This window comes from Odontomachus brunneus, unplaced genomic scaffold (genome assembly GCF_010583005.1).
Source record: "Odontomachus brunneus isolate Ranch 3 - 2012 unplaced genomic scaffold, Obru_v1 Obru_scaffold_064, whole genome shotgun sequence".
Taxonomy (NCBI): Eukaryota; Metazoa; Arthropoda; class Insecta; order Hymenoptera; family Formicidae; genus Odontomachus; species Odontomachus brunneus.
In genome coordinates, this window is record NW_022639514.1 from 1,385,709 (window position 1) to 1,404,688 (window position 18,980).

The 18,980-nt window shown below is 32.7% G+C and overlaps 1 protein-coding gene across 3 annotated transcripts in view; it reads right to left on the reverse strand.

Moving 5' to 3' along the window:
- LOC116846426 (lachesin-like) overlaps positions 1-18,980 on the reverse strand; it is a 417,598-nt gene that overhangs the window by 77,361 nt on the left and 321,257 nt on the right. The gene's annotated exons all lie outside the window — the stretch shown is intronic.

Sequence of the window (18,980 nt, forward strand, 5' to 3'; positions counted from 1 at the left end):
TTTATAAGTTTATATATCCGTAAATATATTCAAAATGCATTCTGAATCGCTTTAAGTTCAGTATTTCGATCGAAAATATTAACACTAATTTAACACACTGAGCTCATTTTTTTTCTCAACCGATTTTTTATTTTGAATTATCTAAAAACTAGTGAAATGAGAATTTTCGATTCATGCGCTAATAAAAGTTATAGTTGGTGCGAATATAAGCTTCAACACAGTTAAGCCATTTCAATTGCCTATCACAAGAAGGCAAAGTTTTTGATAATGTGCCAGATTAAAATGTTAAAAAGTAAAATTAAAATATAAAATAAAAATGAAAATCTTTTATTATATTTCGGTTCTTTATATTTTAAATGTATAAGGAAATTCTTTGTATAAAAAAATGTATAACAAAATTCTTTGTGTGAGTAGCTTATTTATTTTTGACTATATATTTATATTATACGTGATCAAGGTTTCTGTATCGTCAGATTTGAATCACAAATGAAAAATATATAAAAAAAATTCAAATAGAGAACTAATCTCTGTAATAAAATCTACATTGTATAATAGATTCATATATGGTAAAAACTTTAAACAATTAATGATTATTCGCCTCTTGACTGAAAAAATGATGTATTTTCATATACTCAAATAATTATGTTTTTTGTCAGATTGAAATAAGTAATTTTATTTTCTTTATTTTCTTTTTCTTCAAGTATTGGAGAGCGAGAAAATCTTAGTGTTAATCTTTTAAAATCATTTTACTACATAGAGTGCGACTTTTTCTTTAAAGTTAAAGTTTTATAATATATTTATAAAAAGAATAAATTCTTCTTTTGTGAACATATAATAATTAGTTTTTCTAAAATTTATGATGTGAGTATAACTTTGAGATCGTTATCAAGAAAATATTCTTTATTAAAGATAATCATTACTTAAACAAAGAAAACTAAGAAATCGTTTTCTATAGCAATAAAATAACATTTTTCTATAGAAAACCGTAGGCATGAGTAAAATTTAACCAGATCAATTTTTCATATATTATTTAGAAATATGTTTTGTATTTTATTATAACTTTTCTAACTTTATTGAGTCGCAAAAATATTAATAAGAATCATGTTCAACACGATTTCAACCCTAATTAAAAAGAAAAAAACATAAAACTCGTTTGTTTTTCCGGGAATTATAATAAAAAGAAGATGTACATTGGATAAAATTTATTCACGAATTCATTGTTTACGCAACTTTTTAAGTTGTTTAGGGTTAAATTAATGCCACACGTGTACAACTAATGTTATAAATATAATTAGGAGAAGTGTTGTAAAAACGAATTTTCTTTCATAACCGTCGCGGGATCGAAACTTTGCGTTTTCGTGGATCGATTACGACACGATATGCTCCGAAGTTTTATATAATCGTAACACGGGCGAGGGCTTAATTTTTGCGATATGCCGTGAAACTTAAATGCGTATCACGCGACCCTTTAATAAAAAAGTAATCCTATTTCGATGAACAGCCTCTGGCGTTGTTGTCGGCGACGGTGATAACATTTCCTCCTCTGAGGTAAGAGCGCTTCAATTTAACTTAAACCTCCTAAGAATATACCTGACCCATCTTCCCAGCGTGTCGCAATGTTCGCGAAAAAAATGTTACGCAAAACAAGCAGGTTAAAAATATTCGAATACAATCTATGTCAAGATGAACAAAAAATTCCATTTCTTCAGATTTTTCTTAAAGAAATGATCGAAACATATTTCCCGTAACAAGAAGGGATCGATGAGTAAGATTAATTCGATTTGAAATATCGAAATCAGTATCACAACGAGAAGAGACGCCCAAAATCACGTAGATATATAAGTGGATTTAGAATTTAAACAATACCTTTCCTTAAGGTCTCTTTCGGGCGGGAGAAGAGTGACTCCACAAATTCCACGGAGAATTAAATGCTCTCTTTTCTCGGCACCAAAAATACTCGAGGATCCGTTTTATAGAACCAGAGACTTTTGCGTACAATGGATGGGCAGTAACTAAGTTTTACGGTTAAATTGCATTTTCAGAATAACACGGCTCAATTATCGGTGAACGAAAATCTTTTTCCGTCTTCTCTTTTACGTGTCTATCTTGCGATTTACGAGGTACGCAGTCGAACAATCAGATCCAACACTTTGAAATCAAAACACTTTTAGTACTGTCGTACAAGTTTTTTTAATCTAGCAATATTATGTGAATCGTTTACTACGAAATTTTAAAAGATCCCAGTGTGATTTAAGATATATCCTTGTGATTTAAGACATATCCTTACGTGCTAAAATAAAATTTTGGAGATTTATTCGAAGGGAATGTATTTCTTAAGAGGAGGAAAGAAGAAAGACGCTTTTCTAACGGCGTTACCACAAAAGAGGGAAACAGAGTTTGTCGACTTCTAGATACTGAAACGATCGAGTTTGCTCTCGTTTCATCTGGGATCTTCTTTAAGCAAGAGTCTCGGTAAACGACGACTCGATTAAATGCGATTGTCCTTCGAGTCCTCTAGAAAATGACTACACAGGAGCTGGACCGATCCGTTTCCCGACGACTGTTTTGCGACTCCTGCGTTCACTCACGATGAATCTCTCGAATCTTCGTTGCCTTAATCGTTTTTTAGATCCACTTTTGAACAATATTATCCTCTTTCTTATCGCTGTCTTACTATTCATTCTATTATACTTTATTATCCGCTACTTAATGTACAGGAAGAAAATATATGCGTTTGTAACATTATGTCCAACTAAAAAAGAAAAATAAACTCTGTTATTGTGAAATCATGAATTTATTTCATATTTTGCGTTTTTCGTTAATTTGAAAGAATGGATTTGGATTAAAATTTATTTGTGTCACATAATATATTTCGATATATACCCGATATTTCAAATTCAGAAATATTTAACTTATTTAATTTATTTTACATATTTAAGCTTCATCAAGCATATTTATAAAATTTTTTAACCAACTTTAGAAGAGGAAGTTCTTAGTGTGTTCTCTAGGCATGTCTGTTTATATGTTTCTTTATAATTCGAGTATTGTTAAAGATATGGAAATGACATTTTGTGTAGCTTATTCAGTATGTTAATCTCCATGATTTTCGAATTAGTGTCATTATTCAGATCTGTTCTGAACTTGGGAATCTGTCATTCTCTTGCTTGAAAAGCTGAGAACATCTAGAGATACAAAATGAAACTTTCATCTTTTACCGGCTTTGAACGAAAACTTCTTTTAATTGACTCTTTAAAAATAAGCTTTTAGTAAAAAATTTAAAAGTACGAAATAAAAACATTTTAATAAAAATAAACCGAATTGTTACAGTATTAGGATAAAATTGTGTGATACACAGGAATATTGATATAAAATTTTTTCATACTTTTTACGGTATTTGTGGTTATCGAAAGTTATTTATTTTTGTTAAAAATACATCACACTTTATGTGTATATTTGTTACGTTATATAAACCAATTTTTAATAATTCCAGACACTTTGATATTCTTTATATCAAAGATTTGTAGAAAATTCATTTATTTTTACTTCTGTTATTTATATAAAAAAGCTGAATTTTTCCGAATAATATTTTCAATTCTATATTCGTTTATTTTGAGTAGGATTTTTATTTTAGAGATAGTTACAAGATTAAAAGACTGTCGTAAAAATTCATAAAATAATATGACCTAACCTATAAATATGACTTCGTTTTTGAATTGCAATTATTTCTATGACCCAATGATTTTCGCAATAAATCGAGTTTGTGTAATTAGTTTTACTTTTTTTCTGAGCTATTCGTCGATAGTGAATTTTGACGTTTGCAAGCAACGCTTTACTTTTCGTGTACATTCAGGCTGGTTCTGTCTTCTAATTATTATTTATATTACACAACATATTATTTATATTACACACATAACACAACATATGATATGTCACAATGTGTCATTAACACTTTGACACGTTTCTTGCAGAAACTTTCGATGGATTACACGGGATCGTTCAACGTAGTATTTACTTAAAAAAGTAATTACGAAACTAGAATTACACGTGTACATTATGATATTACGCTTTTATTGTCGACAAATATTTGTTCTGTTGCAAATTGTCGGGGCAGACAGCATTGAGCGACTCGAGACGACATGTTTTCTTTAGACTGGCAAAATGTAACGCGATGTTGGAGTTGTTGTTATAATGGAATTTACATACATACACACACACACACATGACATATATTACATAATGTATATGCAAGACAGAGCGCAAATTTAAATAAAAGTCAAAGTGTTGAATTCGAGGACGCGATTTGCGAGACACTCTGCATACCTCGGACTAAAGTTAAGCGGAATCGAAAAATTCCGCGCGGCTGTAAGTCTCCGTGGCGAAAATAATGCCGCATTTATAAGAGAAACGCTCCAGTTAAACGAAACATCGGAAGCTATTGCTAAACACGCCTCGCGCGGATTCCCTGCTCGTTCAGTGTAACGCGACCCCACTAGCATCGGTCGTCGTCGTCGTCGTCGTCGCTGGGGGTGTGTTCTTTTTGGCACGTAATACAGGACCGTGAATTACTACGGATTTCAAGGGAAGGTTCGTTCTTGTGCCTCCCTCTCTCGTGTCTTTCCCTCCACCCTTTCTCGCTTCTTTCCCTTCTGCTCGCTGCTCGACGGCAGCGGGGGAGGCCTGTCTTCGGATAACGCAAAGGATATCCGACACCTTCTTAAAATGCAAAACATTCCGTCTGAGGGTGAGAAGGGACGGGAACGACCTAGGTTGTCTGTGATGCCCAAGATCCTTATTGCGCCGACAAGCTCGGGCTTTACTATACCAAGGCAGCCGTAGTTGGACGCTCTTCGTCGTTCGTTTTTTTCGAATTGTCTCTTTCGCGCGCGATGTCAAATTCGATCGATAACGGTGGAGTGCTTTCGGAGAGAAGGAGACACTTTCTCGTGTTTCTTCCGCGCTCATCGGCGCGCTTTATGTAATTAATTGCAAGATATAACGCGCGCGAGATAATACCGATGCCGCGAACTTATCCGGAGTGTCCACTTTTTTCGTCTTTCACGTCCGGATTCTTTAACTAGTTTGGAGTTGATTCTTTTCTCGGCGGAAACCCGATGACGTCGATATTTCTCGAGGTGTGTAAAAGCCCGATATTGGAAATCTAAAATCGCGTTTAACACGACACGCAAAGTTTACTCTAATGAAATTTTAATCGGTGAATTAGACACGAAAAAATAGTCACTTATATTTCCGTGAAGTTATTAATACATATTTCGTGCTAAATATATTTCCTTTATATTGAAGTTTAATAATATCACCCAGTGCTGCTAGTAGAGAAACAATAATTAGTTTAAATTTGTTTTTATTCTTTCACACGTAATCTTTTGTGTCTTGTATTCGTCAGTATAAGAACGTTGTCCTGAGCCACGAATTTATCATGATTCAAAGCTTCCTAACGCGTATTTGAATTTTCAAAACGGTGGATTCGAGAACTGTTTAAAAATGAACTGTTGAATTTCGCTGCATCGGTTTGCGGTACGTAGCTGCGTTTATCTCGGACAACAAATTTTTACAGGTAACGTTTTACTGAGCAAAGTGATACGTGGTGAGTGGCGAAGGGTTTAAACATTAGCACGGGCCACTGCGAAATGTAAACGACGTTGAGTTAGATTGCGGAGAACAATGTGTGGAACGGCCCGCAAGGTAGATGAAAGCTAATTCAGGTGGAAGTTAAACAGAGTTAAAGGTACGTCCTTTACGTAGGGTAGGTAGAGATAGGGTAGGGTAGGATAGGTAGGTAGGTAGGCTAGGTTGGGATACGTGTGGGTTAAAGGTTAGGTTACGAGAGTTCGGCCTTACATTCATCACGGAGGCCTTGAAGCTTTCTGGATCGGTGTGCTTTTTAATAAAGAATGGCTGGGCGCGCGCGGGCTTGGCGCTCGGCTTACTCAAGCAGTATGCAGTGTATGAAATTTTGCCTCGACGTTACTAGTCAAACCGCTACGTGCTTGCTTTTCCATCAAATTATCCACGCGATGGAAAAAGAGAAACCGAAAAAAATACACGCGTATATTAATCAATTACGAAACTTTTCTCCAATCTGAGAAAATGAATGAAAAATTTATATTAAAGGGAAATATGAACGTGAATGTACTCTGGAGGAAAAGAATGTGTCGTGCTTTTGTTTTACGTTAAATGAGATATTTTATAACTATGAACATATGAGGCATTAATAATTCGCCAGACGAGATTATTTCCAATGCCAAACATCGCACAAAAATTGTTTTGCGAAACGGCGTAATTAGAAAAAGGTATGTGTTCTTTCTTATTAATATTCTAATTCGTAAATTTATTATATTAAGAATTAGAAAAATCTTAGAAGAAATAAGGTAAAATATTTGGAAATATAACTAATCACAATATACTCTCGAAATGCACTTTTATCGACTTCTTGTTACAATTCGGAAACGAAAAGGTTTGAAGAGATACGTTATAAAAGATCAATATTTATACTTTAGTTTTAAGTATTTCGTTTCGATAATTGGAAAAACCCTAATCTTTTTATGATTCGAATTAAACACATCCAGATTTCTTTTATGTAGTTATATAGTTATGTAGTAATTATATAGTATTGTAATTATGTAATTAATTACTTCAAATATGATACATACCGTAGCATGATATATTTTGTTATATATTATTAGGAAAACTTTTTGTACACTTGTGTTACGTGAGAAAAACACTGTGTGTACACAGCGGATCAACAAGAGGTTCAAAATATATATTAGTAGGGAAGGCTGGGTCTAGATAGCCCCAAGGCTCTGTTGCTCGTGTGCTTTTTTTAGTATTTATCTTGAGGGAAACAGTAGATACATACTAAATCATTAAACGGTCCTTTTAGAATATAAATACTTTTTCTTAAGTAAGTCTTCTTTTATTAAAATGATAATATTACAATTAAAACATAGAATAAAATTGATTTAGTAATAACAAAGTAAATTTTCGAGCCTCTCAAAATTTTGTGTTAATATTCTCCGTGAGTGAATAAGTCAAGCGACGTGTTACTAGATATAATGAAGTTTTTTGTAAGTAGCTGATATACTGTTATAGTAAAAACAATTTTCATTCATTAAATGATTGAAATCGAGCATATGAGAGCGGACAAGGTAAACTTAGCATCGGCAGCAGGGTTGTGAAAATCTCTCACGGAGATCCCAAAAGTACTAATCAGGATACATATTTTATATGTTGCCTTCTTTACCCCCTGCGTTATTGAACAACTAAACCCGATATCAGATCATATAGCCACGTGGATGCATGTTTGCATTTTGGTTATTACAAAACAAAATATACGGTTAACAGCATCGTGGCGAGCATTAACACATTGAAGAAGGTTGTCTACAATATATTTGTATAGTCAGTTAGAGGTTTACAATTAGTTGTCTGAGAAATTGTAACTTCGAAATTCTGAATTATAGAGCATCTAGATATAGTTTCCTCTATTTAGTAGTGTGTTGTGCATTTCCGTTGACAAGATGTTTTAAAAAGTTTTAAATATTTAGTTATCGATGTACATATAATTTACATATTATTTTCTAAAATTTTTCTTTAAATTTCGTTTCAATATTTGGATATTGATGTATATTCAATATATGTTCTTTCCTATAAGAAAAATTAAAATAGAATAAATAATTAATATATAAAAATTTGTGAAAATGATTAATCTGCATTGATATATTAATCATTTGATTTAATTTTTAAGAGTTATTCTCATTTTTGCACATATTATGTCATCAACACATATATACAATATCAAATTGCTGTATATGTATATTTTACTAAAAGTATTAATTGCATATGTTTTATTAAAAGTATTAATTGTATAAACTATTATTAATTGCATAACTATTAAAAGTATTTTTATACTTTAGTTATAGTGTGTATGATATATATATCATATATACATATTATAACTAAAGTATAAAAATACTTTTAGTATATATATAAGATGCTAAATTTCAAACGTCAAATATCTCGAAAACTAATTGATATTGAGATCTATTCTTTTTAGGTTGTATTATGTCTCGAAGGGGACATAGTTTAATAAAACACATTTTGATTTTGGGTGGAGGCACTAAGATAAAATAAAGGTCAAAGCATTTTTTTTAATGGAACTCTATTGTTTTGAACATCCACGTTTGTAGCCCTTGTCACGATGAATACAATAATCACATACCCAAGATAATTAGAGGTCAAATAACGGAAAAACTTGGAAATTTTATTAATGCAGCTTAATAAACAACGTTTCTTCTATTTATACCAGCATAAAACCTATTGGCAAAATTCTATCATGATTTTCTTGCGTTAATGCTTGGTGTAAGTGGATATGAACTGAATGTTGACGTTGACGATGCAAAACGAATTACAAAGAGCTTAATGATTTTCAACGAAGATTGCGGACTTGCATAGATGCAAGGCGGCAACATTTTGAGCACTTAAATTAATGGAATTCTTCATGTCAAAGAGAAAAACACTTCTTTTTTCTAAAATTTGTTATTCTTATTGAAAATTTATGAATAAAGTTTATTTATTTCTTTTTTGTTTTATTAAAGCATTAATTTTCTCCTTTTCCGAGTTATTTTTTCCGTTATTTCTCTAATCATCTTGGGTATGTAATTATTATATTCAACGTGACAAGGGCTATAAACGTAGGTTCAAAACAATAGAATTCCATAAAAAAAAACATTTTGACCTTCATTTTACTTTAGCGTCTTCATCCAAAATCAAATGTTATTTTATCAAACTGTATCTTCTTCGAGATATAATAAGACTAAAACGAACGGATCTCAATATCATTTAGTTTTCGAGATATTTGACCTGTTACGTTTAAAATTTAATACTCTGTACATATATACTAATTTGAAAAGATTTATATTCTTTCTATTCTAAGAATCTCTGTTTTACACACACACACACACACACACACACACACACACACACACACACACACACACACACACACACACACACATATTTGTGTGTAATTTGAAAACAGAGATTCTTAAGAATATAAATTTTTTCAAATTAAAGAATAACAGTGTTTAACATGTAAACAGTTTAATTGGGGTTAAAACTGCAAATTATCGAGACTACATCGTACCTCATCGACCAAAAGTTTCAACGTTCCTTCAGTTTTATTTCCCGGTATTTTTAGGAATTTTAAACTCCTTTAGAATTGCGAGAAACTTGAGAAGTATGCTACTCTAGCCGTAACAAAATTAAGAATGATGCTACTTGAGGTATTCTGTTATACAGAAACGAGCTTAAGGCATTCGCGAAATTGCGCTGAATCGTAGGATTATTTGCTCGATCAGATTATCTGGTTAACGCAATGCGCATAACGTTTAACAGGAGGGTGGCCTGGATAGCCACGATAGGCAAGCAGCTGTTTCACAAGCGCGATAAGAACATTATCGTTGACCTTGCCCTTCCTTAATGCTTCCGCGTCGTCAATCTTGAAGCTCTCCTGACCTCGTTCCATATCGTGCAAAACAACAGTAGTTTCCTCAGGTTGCAACCGCCTAATCGTTTCCTGTATAATCACTTATACAGATATCAATTTGTGCAGATCTTTTGACTGTTGGTTTCTTTCATTATTGAGACTAAGCCATCGAGAAATAATTATGATAAAATGTCTGACCGTTTTATATTTTATATTACACACATAATGCAAGACCAGTTCTACCTAAGATTGGCAATGAGAGGAAAAGTTATATCGCTATAAAAGGTCAATGAACGACAAATGAGATCACATACCGCCGGTGTAATAGAGAGAACATTTATTTATACAACTGATAAAATTACAATTAAAATCCAGCGTACGTTGGACCCATTCCGGGCCATTTCTTCAGCACATACTATACAATTATAAAAAGTCCTTTCGCAAATATTATCAGACGTCAGAGCGATAACTACAGCTATGACCAATCAAATTCTTCTCGAGTAACGATATTTAGCGACGTCCAGATTAATTGTAGATCGATATTTGATGTTTTTAAAAAACCTGTAACGGTTATAAATGGAACAGTGCAATTGGTTAATATAATACAAAAGCAAGCATACCGATGATATCAATTCACGCAAACACCGAATCACGTCCATAAAGATCTTCCTTGATCGATGGGTAACACAGATATGTAACAAGGCCAATATATATATATACGTTATGGTTTATATATATATAAACAAGAATTCATAAGTAGAGAAAATGTTATATTTTGGATAGTCTAGATCCAAAAGAAACAATCCAACTTGTCTATTATATTATAATAATATTGTTCAGAGAGTCTTTCGATGTCAGCAATTAAATTTAAGCTACATTGTTGTCGTTTTATAAAAATTTTCATACATTGGACTAACTAGTCAAAAACTGTCCACGCGAATAAAGGAACATATAAACCAAATCAAGTATCACCCATGTGCGTTGTCAGTGATCTCCGAACATAGACTGTTTGAAAATCACGAATTTGATTGGGAGGACGTCAAAATTTTAGATAGAAAACGAAATTGTAATAAACGAGGTATTCTGAGATGATTTTCATAAAACGACAATAATATGGCTTAAATTTTATTTCTAACATCGAAGAACTAAACAATATTTAACATAATAAACAAGTTCTCTAGGATTTAGACTATTCAAGGAAGATCTTTATGGACGTAATTCGGTGTTTGCTGTTGCGTGGATTGATGTTATCGGTATGCTTGTATTTGTATCATATTAGCCAGTTGCACTGTTCCATTTACATAACCGTTACAGGTTTTTTGGAAACATCGAGTATCGATCTACAAACCAATTAATCTGAGCATCGCTAAATATCATTGCTCGAGAAGAATTTGATTGGTCGTAGTTGCAGTCATCGCTCTCACGTCTCATAATATTTGCGAAAGAACTTTTTATAATTGTATAGTGTGCGTTGAAGATGGCCCAAAACGTTCGCCAAATTTTTATTGTAATTTTGTCAATTGTATAAATAATTGTTCTTGCTATTGCACCGGCAATATGTGACTCTTATTTGCCTTTCATTGACCTTTTATAGCAATTGATTGTATATAATCAGCGTCTTTATATTTGTATAAAAAGTTGTATGTTTTCATTTGCATAGATTTATTCCCCGCGTTATTCTATTAGCATTCCTATTATTTTATGTGCAGAAAGTATTAAATATAACATTTTTTATGATATAATACTCCATATTTTAAGCGCATAAATATATCAGAATCAAATATTTCTTAGTATTTACTTTTAATTAATAATTTTACGAGAATACACGTGTGAAATTTACACGGGTGGAACGATGAAATAAGTTGATTATGAAAGAAGCAAGTCACATGACATCATTTAAGCGAAAAATGTAATTATATAGTTGCAATTATGGAAAAAGCAACGTTATAGAAAAAGTTGGATCTCGTCGCGTCCTTTAATTCTTTCCTTTACCACTTTCTCACAAACGTCGATCGTAAGAAAGGTATCGCTATTCAAATCGTTCGAATCTTTCAGCCTTTACAGTTGTTAAATAATAACCAAGCATAATAATAGTCGCAAATATACCAAGGATCTCTTAAAAATAGTAATCAACAATCAGCACAGCCAGAAATGTTTGACGTGAGATTATGTTATGCAGTAAAATCATTTTGCCGTTATGCTATTGTTTGTTTTCTAAATCGAAAATTAACAGACCAAGAACTCATTCCGCTCGACGTCAAAAAATAATTTCCGCCTCGCTTCATCCGTTTCAACTATTTGGAGTTAGTATAAATTTCATCGTTAGCGCGCGGAAGAAGTCAGCGGGAACGAAGAAAGATGAAAAATTAGTCGGAAAAGTTCACGCGCGCGCGGATAGTGCACGGGGAATGCGAACCGAAAGTTGACTCATCGGAGAAAAATCTCTCGACCCAGTTTTGAAATTATTTTATGCTACATTAGCCCTCTCTTGCAGCCCTTAAAAGATCGTTTAGTCAGCCTAAACAGCATCCAGCAATTAGTGGGGTTAGACTTACACATGCATAAGGTCAACTGAATTAACTGGCGTCGACAAGGTCTATAAGATAGATAGATAGATAGATAGAGAGAGAAAGAGAGAGAGAGAGAGAGAGAGAGAGAGAGAGGGGGGGAGGGAGGAGAGGAGAAAGGAGTGCGTCGAAAGCTCTATCAGCCGAAACACATTTTCCACGTGCGACTGCCTGCCATTTTTCACGGTTCGTTTCACACGAAATCGATTTATCACGGCAAGCGCGCGCGGCCCTGTACCGTCAGTTTTCATACCGGCGGTTTCGTAACGTTTTCTACTTTATTGGCCCTGCCTTTAATCCGGCCAATGGCCTTCCTTCCAGATTGTACGAATTATCTCGGTATGATTTCAAATATTCGTTCCGTGTCAGCCATTACGTTGCTGGAGAAACCATAACGAGAAAGATCGTTATACGTGGCCCGTTCGATGCGCATCGGCTCGTACTGCAAAATCTACTCCATAATATATTAATGTATCTGCAAGATTACGATACACCCGTGCGTATCATACTCGTCGAAGGATTCAAAGGGCTCAGAGGGGATGAAAATCTTATCGTCAAATCGATCGATATAAGAGCGCGCGCGCGCGCGCGCGCGGTCGTGTATAAATATTATTCTCCTAATTCGCGGACAGGGGTGAGATAAAGTCAGGTGGAAGGGTTGTTTGCCGTCGAGCATCTCGGCTATGTAGCCGGGCACGCAATGAGCTGTGACCCCTCTAGTTTTAGAGAGCGGAAGTCGGTGCGGGAACGGATGCGAGAGCGGGAATTCAGTAAGCGCTAATACACGGGGCTTAAGGCCAGGGCTTAGCCGTCTCTCGGGACGCTTTGGAAGGTAGCTGGCAGTTCGATTTACGGTAATTCGACTGGTATTTGGCACCGGTGTCCTGGCTCTCTCGGATGTCAAACGGTCGCTGAATGAAAACGCGTGGCGACGAAGATGGGGTTAGGGAGGGGGGGAGGGTGAAAGGTCGGGAGGTGGATGAGAGAAGTAGGAAGGAATGGTTCTCCGATTTAGCTCGGAGTGTCTTCGCCTTTAACGAGGAGAAACCGCAGAGGGGTTCTCGCATAGCTCCGGGAATGGTTTACTGGCTTGCTGCTCCGCTCAACATCGACATAGCGGTGTTAATTACAAGCGAAAAGTATCTCTTTGTGCAACATAGCTCACGAACCTATGCCTCTGTATAAGTGCTAATTTACGTCAGCTTAATTATCATCAATAGTCGTTTTTGTATGTCGTACGAGGACGTGAATTTTACACACGCGTACACACATGTACAAGCAAAGAGCATCATGAACGAGACGTACTTTATAACGCGATCTATTTGATTTTCAAAATTGTTCACTTAGTATTACCTTATTAGTTAATCCAACATAGTTTTATATACAAAGTAGTACGTAAAGTGTGACAATCCGAAAACTCTAAAAATATTTGTCGTATCATAAAGTTATTCATGAGAAAATTTCATGTATTCGAGAGGTCTTTCTAACTATGTAAACAAAAATTCGCCCCTGCTGCCCAATGAAAAGGGTTGGAGGAAACTTCGTCATTTTAAATGAAAATCTCGTATAAAATGTTACATATTTAGATTCTATGGGAAAACACAAATAAACTTTGTTTGGAACATTTCTTTGAAATATGCTTCTATCAGAAGTTATAAACATTTAAACTTTAAAGTAGAGTGCATTCAAATTAATAAAATTCTAAATACATCTCTTACACTTTTAGATTATTTTTTATAAAGATATATTAAAGAGAAAGTCACCTATCATACGATGAAAGAAGATTTAAAACAAAGAATACGTGAAGCTTGCGCTAACGTGACTCCAGAAATGTTGTTTAGACAAAATTTTATAGAAAGAATAAATAAGTATTTAAATGTAAATGATCAATAATTCGAACATTTAATAAAGTAAAAAAAAAGACAAAACAACTATAAGTCTTTTATTTAATTCATGGTTTTATCTCATTAGTTTAAATGCACTCTACTTTAAAGTTTAAATGGTTATAACTTTTAATAAAAACATTTTTTAAAGAAATGTTCTAGGTAAAGTTTACTCGTTTTTTCCCGTAGAATTCAAATATATAACATTTTATAGGAGGTTTCATTTAAAATTACAAAAGTTACCCCCGCCTCCCTTCAAGAAAAGAGAGGGCGAATTTTTGTTTACATAGTTACATAGTTAGAAACAGCTCTAGAATACATTAAATTTTCTAATGAACAACTTTTTGATACGACAAATATTTTTAGAGTTTTTGTGTTGTCACGCTTTATGAGGGACACTTTATATATAAAGCATTAATGGCATTAATAATTAAGGAACAGCAAATATGGGTTATGGTCCATATACAGATTACTATTGTTTTGGCTCTGTATGGTGCTACATTCTATTGAAAAACATTTAAGTAACTTTTTTTCGGAGACGTAGCATATAATAAAGTTTGGTTGCACGATTGTTTTCGAGCCAGTTTAGAAGTCATACAAGATTTCCTGCTTTTTAACATTTGAAAAATTACGCAGATATGTATATCTCATTTTTTGAGAAAAATGTAGAACTTGTAAAACTTCTAAATTAGTTTTTGTAGAAATATACTTATCGTTGGTGTAATTGTTTATAAGTTATGAACAATATAAATATGAATGTATTAAAGGGCATAATTAGTCTAATCGAAAATGTATTATATTCACTGATATAACGTCATGTCATCCATTAAGTGATGATGTAAATATGGATTACTATAGATGATTCTAATATTGTCTAATAAATGACAATGACAGTGATCTAGACTTGTCAGTCTATAAAAGAAAAAAAATTGAGGGAAATAACGATGCAAGCTGTCTGTTTTGTGACAAAACATTCTCTGATGTCACAAAGGGAGAACTACGAGTACAAAGTGTTTAACCTTTAAACGCGCCGAGGTGCTGAACACCGCAAGATCGGCCTTTCTAAAAAATCATAGATGAAGTAACTCCTTTCTCTATTACGATCTTCTATATTCCTCATTCATCATGTTAAAAAGTAATCGAAGCTAAAATTACAACAGTTTTGTTTGTAGAATAATCATAATAATTAGATTGTTTCTTGCATAATTTATAAGGAAATTAATTCTGAAGATATCGTGTAATTATTAATAATTACTACTTTTACTTTCTTCAAGCGTTTTAAAAAGTTTATTTTATGTTATTTTCAAGCAGGAACTTTTATGTGTCTCTTTAATATTTTTAGCTACTGTTTTATTTTTAGTGTGTTTCTTAGTTACGTCTAACCTAAAATTTATTTTATAAAAGACGACACAAAATTTCAATGTTATATTTTATAATAAATGTATTTTACTTGCTTCTATGATAATTTTACAATTATTTATTCAAATACTTAACTAATATTTAACATTTAAATAATAAGTTTGTGTGATGCGGTACTCAGCACTGCGCGCGCTCACAAATATTTGGATAGCAGACGTATCCGTTTAAAGGGACTGCAGGGTCAGATTGCCTGAAAATCGTGCTTGTATTTTCACAATTTCTTATAACTAACTGAATAAATATGCAAAAGTGTTATTTTGACGTGTATTTACACAACTTATAAAAAAAAAATATATAATTTTAATGATTAAATACTTAATATAAGTGTATATGATACATGCAGTTAAAATATACTTCATTTTTCTTGTTAAGGTCGTCATTTTGCAGTAATATCTTGACTCTCGGTGGCTCAATTAAGCTGAATTTTAAGTAGAAAACTTCCGTAAACTTGTCATTATCGTGTGAACTACTTTATAATAGAAATTGAATATAAGTTAACAAAATTGCAAATATCTTAATGGAATTAAATTTTCAGTTTTTTTATAGTAAAAAAAATTATATTTCAAAATTAAATATTTTCACGAGTTTATTAGTGGTTCACACGACAAGCTTACGGAAATTTTCTAAAATTCAGCTTAATTGAACCACCGAGATTCAAGATATTACTGCAAAATGATAATCTTGAGAAGAAAAACAAAATATGTTTTAATTGCATATACAATACACTTATATCAAGTATTTGATCATCAAAATTATATATTTTTTTCTTTATATGTTATATAAATACACGTCAAAATAACACTTTTGCACATTTATTCAGTTTGTCATAAGAATTGTGAAAGTATAAGCACGATTTTCAGGAAATTTGACCCTCCAGTCCCCTTAAGAGTTAATGTGCTCTTTATGAGCACGCTATTATGTGACTGTGCAGAGGCACAAAATGACAAAATAATTATATATGAAATATTTTGTAGATAAATTTAAGAAATAATATAAAATGCATTTTTTATCATAAATTCTATACTATTCTGAAAATTACAAAGATATCCCATGTTTGGACCACTTTCTCAAACAGTGCAAATTTCTTTGTTTTTAAAAAAAAGTGAGTAACTAAAAATTCAATCCTTTAAAAAATCTTATTTATAAATATTGAAGTAGATACACTACTTGTTTGATAACATCCATATATATATTATATTTGCTCATAATAAGTTTTAACATTTTAAGACATAACAAAAGTGATAGCTTATGTTTGCACCTTTTTCTCTCTTCCAAAAAGTTTATCATACACTTGCAGGAAGCAATTCATCCTAACTAATCCCTTTTATGTTCATTTATTTACGATGGAATATACCAACATGAAATTTCGAGATGCTGGAAAAGGTATTTTACTGTTTCTAAATCAGCTTTTTTATTTTTTAAGTGTGATATTATTCCAATTTTAATGAAAATCGGAAACCAGGGAAAATATCTATTGTTGTAAAATTAATATTTTACGATTTTGTTTTCACTGTTCCTTTTAGGATAACTTTTCACGATAAATATATAAATATATAAACACAAGACGCATAGCCAAAATATCTTTTGGGCTAACTTTATTCGGAATGCTCTAACATTTAAATCACAATAATTCTTAAAATGAATGGCGTTAACTACTGCGTCGCCTGTAGAACTTCTGAACGCACGTTGCATTTCGAGATTGCTAGCGCGATTATGCGAATCGCTAAAATATCACTATATATGTGTTCGTTTTGAACATATATGGATGCATTGCTGCGATTTTCGTCGCGCAAACCAACGCTTTCGCAAACTTACTTAGTAGTATCGCGAAACTTGGCTAGTACAAACTATCTACGTAACGATAACTGGCAGCAACAACACGCGGCAACTTATCATCCCGCGAATGCCTCATTCGTATCAATCACTTGTAACGTGAACGATTTTATCGATGATATTTGGGCATTTAGATTTATACTTCACGTTTATAGTTCGTTTGTATTTTATGTTGAAATATTATAAAATCAGGGTTAGATGAGTTAACATTTGTTTTCTTGACTAAATTAAAACGGATAGCTTACAAAATTAATTCGGTATAAACGAGAAATAAGCTAAAAGTTAAGTTAACATTGAATTAACTTATTAAAGTTAATTATGTCAAGTAAAATATGTTTTTTTGCGTAATTAATTTTTTAAACGCATTTTAAAATAATAGGTTAAATTTATAATAAAATTTATAATGAAATAATGAAAATGTAATTGTTAATAAGAAAATATTGACTGTTTTATGCTCAAGATTCTATACAAGAAAAGAACTACTGGCTCTCAGAGAGACAAAGAAAATTCTGGAATTGTTTTTTATTTTTCTTATTCTTTATTATAAACAGGCCCCAATAATATTGATAAATTATTTTAACTTATATAAAAAAGTTAATAAGTTAAAGTTAATGCATTTAATAATAATTAGTTTAAGTAAAAGGTTATTTAACTTTTTAACTTTTAACTAATTAACTAGTTTTTATTTAACTCTGCGTAAAATACACCTTCAGTATTGTGTATCTTTACCTTTACTTTTTTATTCTTTTCTCTCGCGGTCTTCCTGTGTTTCTTTTTTTATTTTTCTATACAAATAAGTTTTAGTTTTAGTTTTATAATAAAAGCATTTTCTCTTTCTGGGTTCGCTTGCTTTCGGTAATTAATTTTCCATGTCGGATATTTCGGAAAAGTTCTCTGTTTATAAACCGTCATAATAAATCTCTAAATGCGTATGCGTTAATAATCAAATTGCCAAATAATTTTTCCTTTGAGACATCAAAAATGTTGCCATTAAAGCCGACTTCTGTAGCACGCTTCCTTCCAATTTCACTTAAACTCGGTGAGAAGGTAACCTCAAGGCAGCACGAGGATCAAAGGACACTCCGCGCGCTGGTTGCAGTTTCGGTTAGTAAACAGCAAGGTGCTCACCTACATTTCCATAAGATACCTGTGCTGTAAGAACGGTGACTTATCATATAAGAAATAGCACTGACTAAAGAGAGAACTGTTCTCTAACAATGTACACAATGTGAAAATCGGAATGTTCACGGGAGAGAGAAGGAACAAGGAAGTAAAATTGTTTAAATATAATTAACAAAGTAATATTTAAGAAAGAATTTGGCTAGAATCCGTCAAAATCGGGACTTGGTTATCGCTAGCAGTTAATAAAGTCTAAAATAAAATTTGCTACATTGGAAAGAATTAGGAAGAGAAGGGGAGAAGTGAAAAGATGAGAGCGAGGGTGTAAATGGGTAGGAGAGGAATAAAGTAGGAAAGAGAAGTAAAAAGGGAAACGACCAATTAATTAACTGAGTCTTCCTTCGCGAGCTCGATCGTTTCCAAAGTCAAAGAAAAGTGGATGTATCTGTTAAAAAACATTTTGAAAAGGAAATCGCGCCAAAATAAATCTCGCGTCATAATAAATCTCTAAATGCGTATGCGTTAATAATCAAAGTGCCGAATAATTTTTCCTTTGAGACATCAGAAATGTTGCCATTAAAGCCGACTTCTGTAGCACGCTTCCTTCCAATTTCACTTAAACCGTGAAACGCGTTTTATAGCAGATAAGTCTTTATTAGA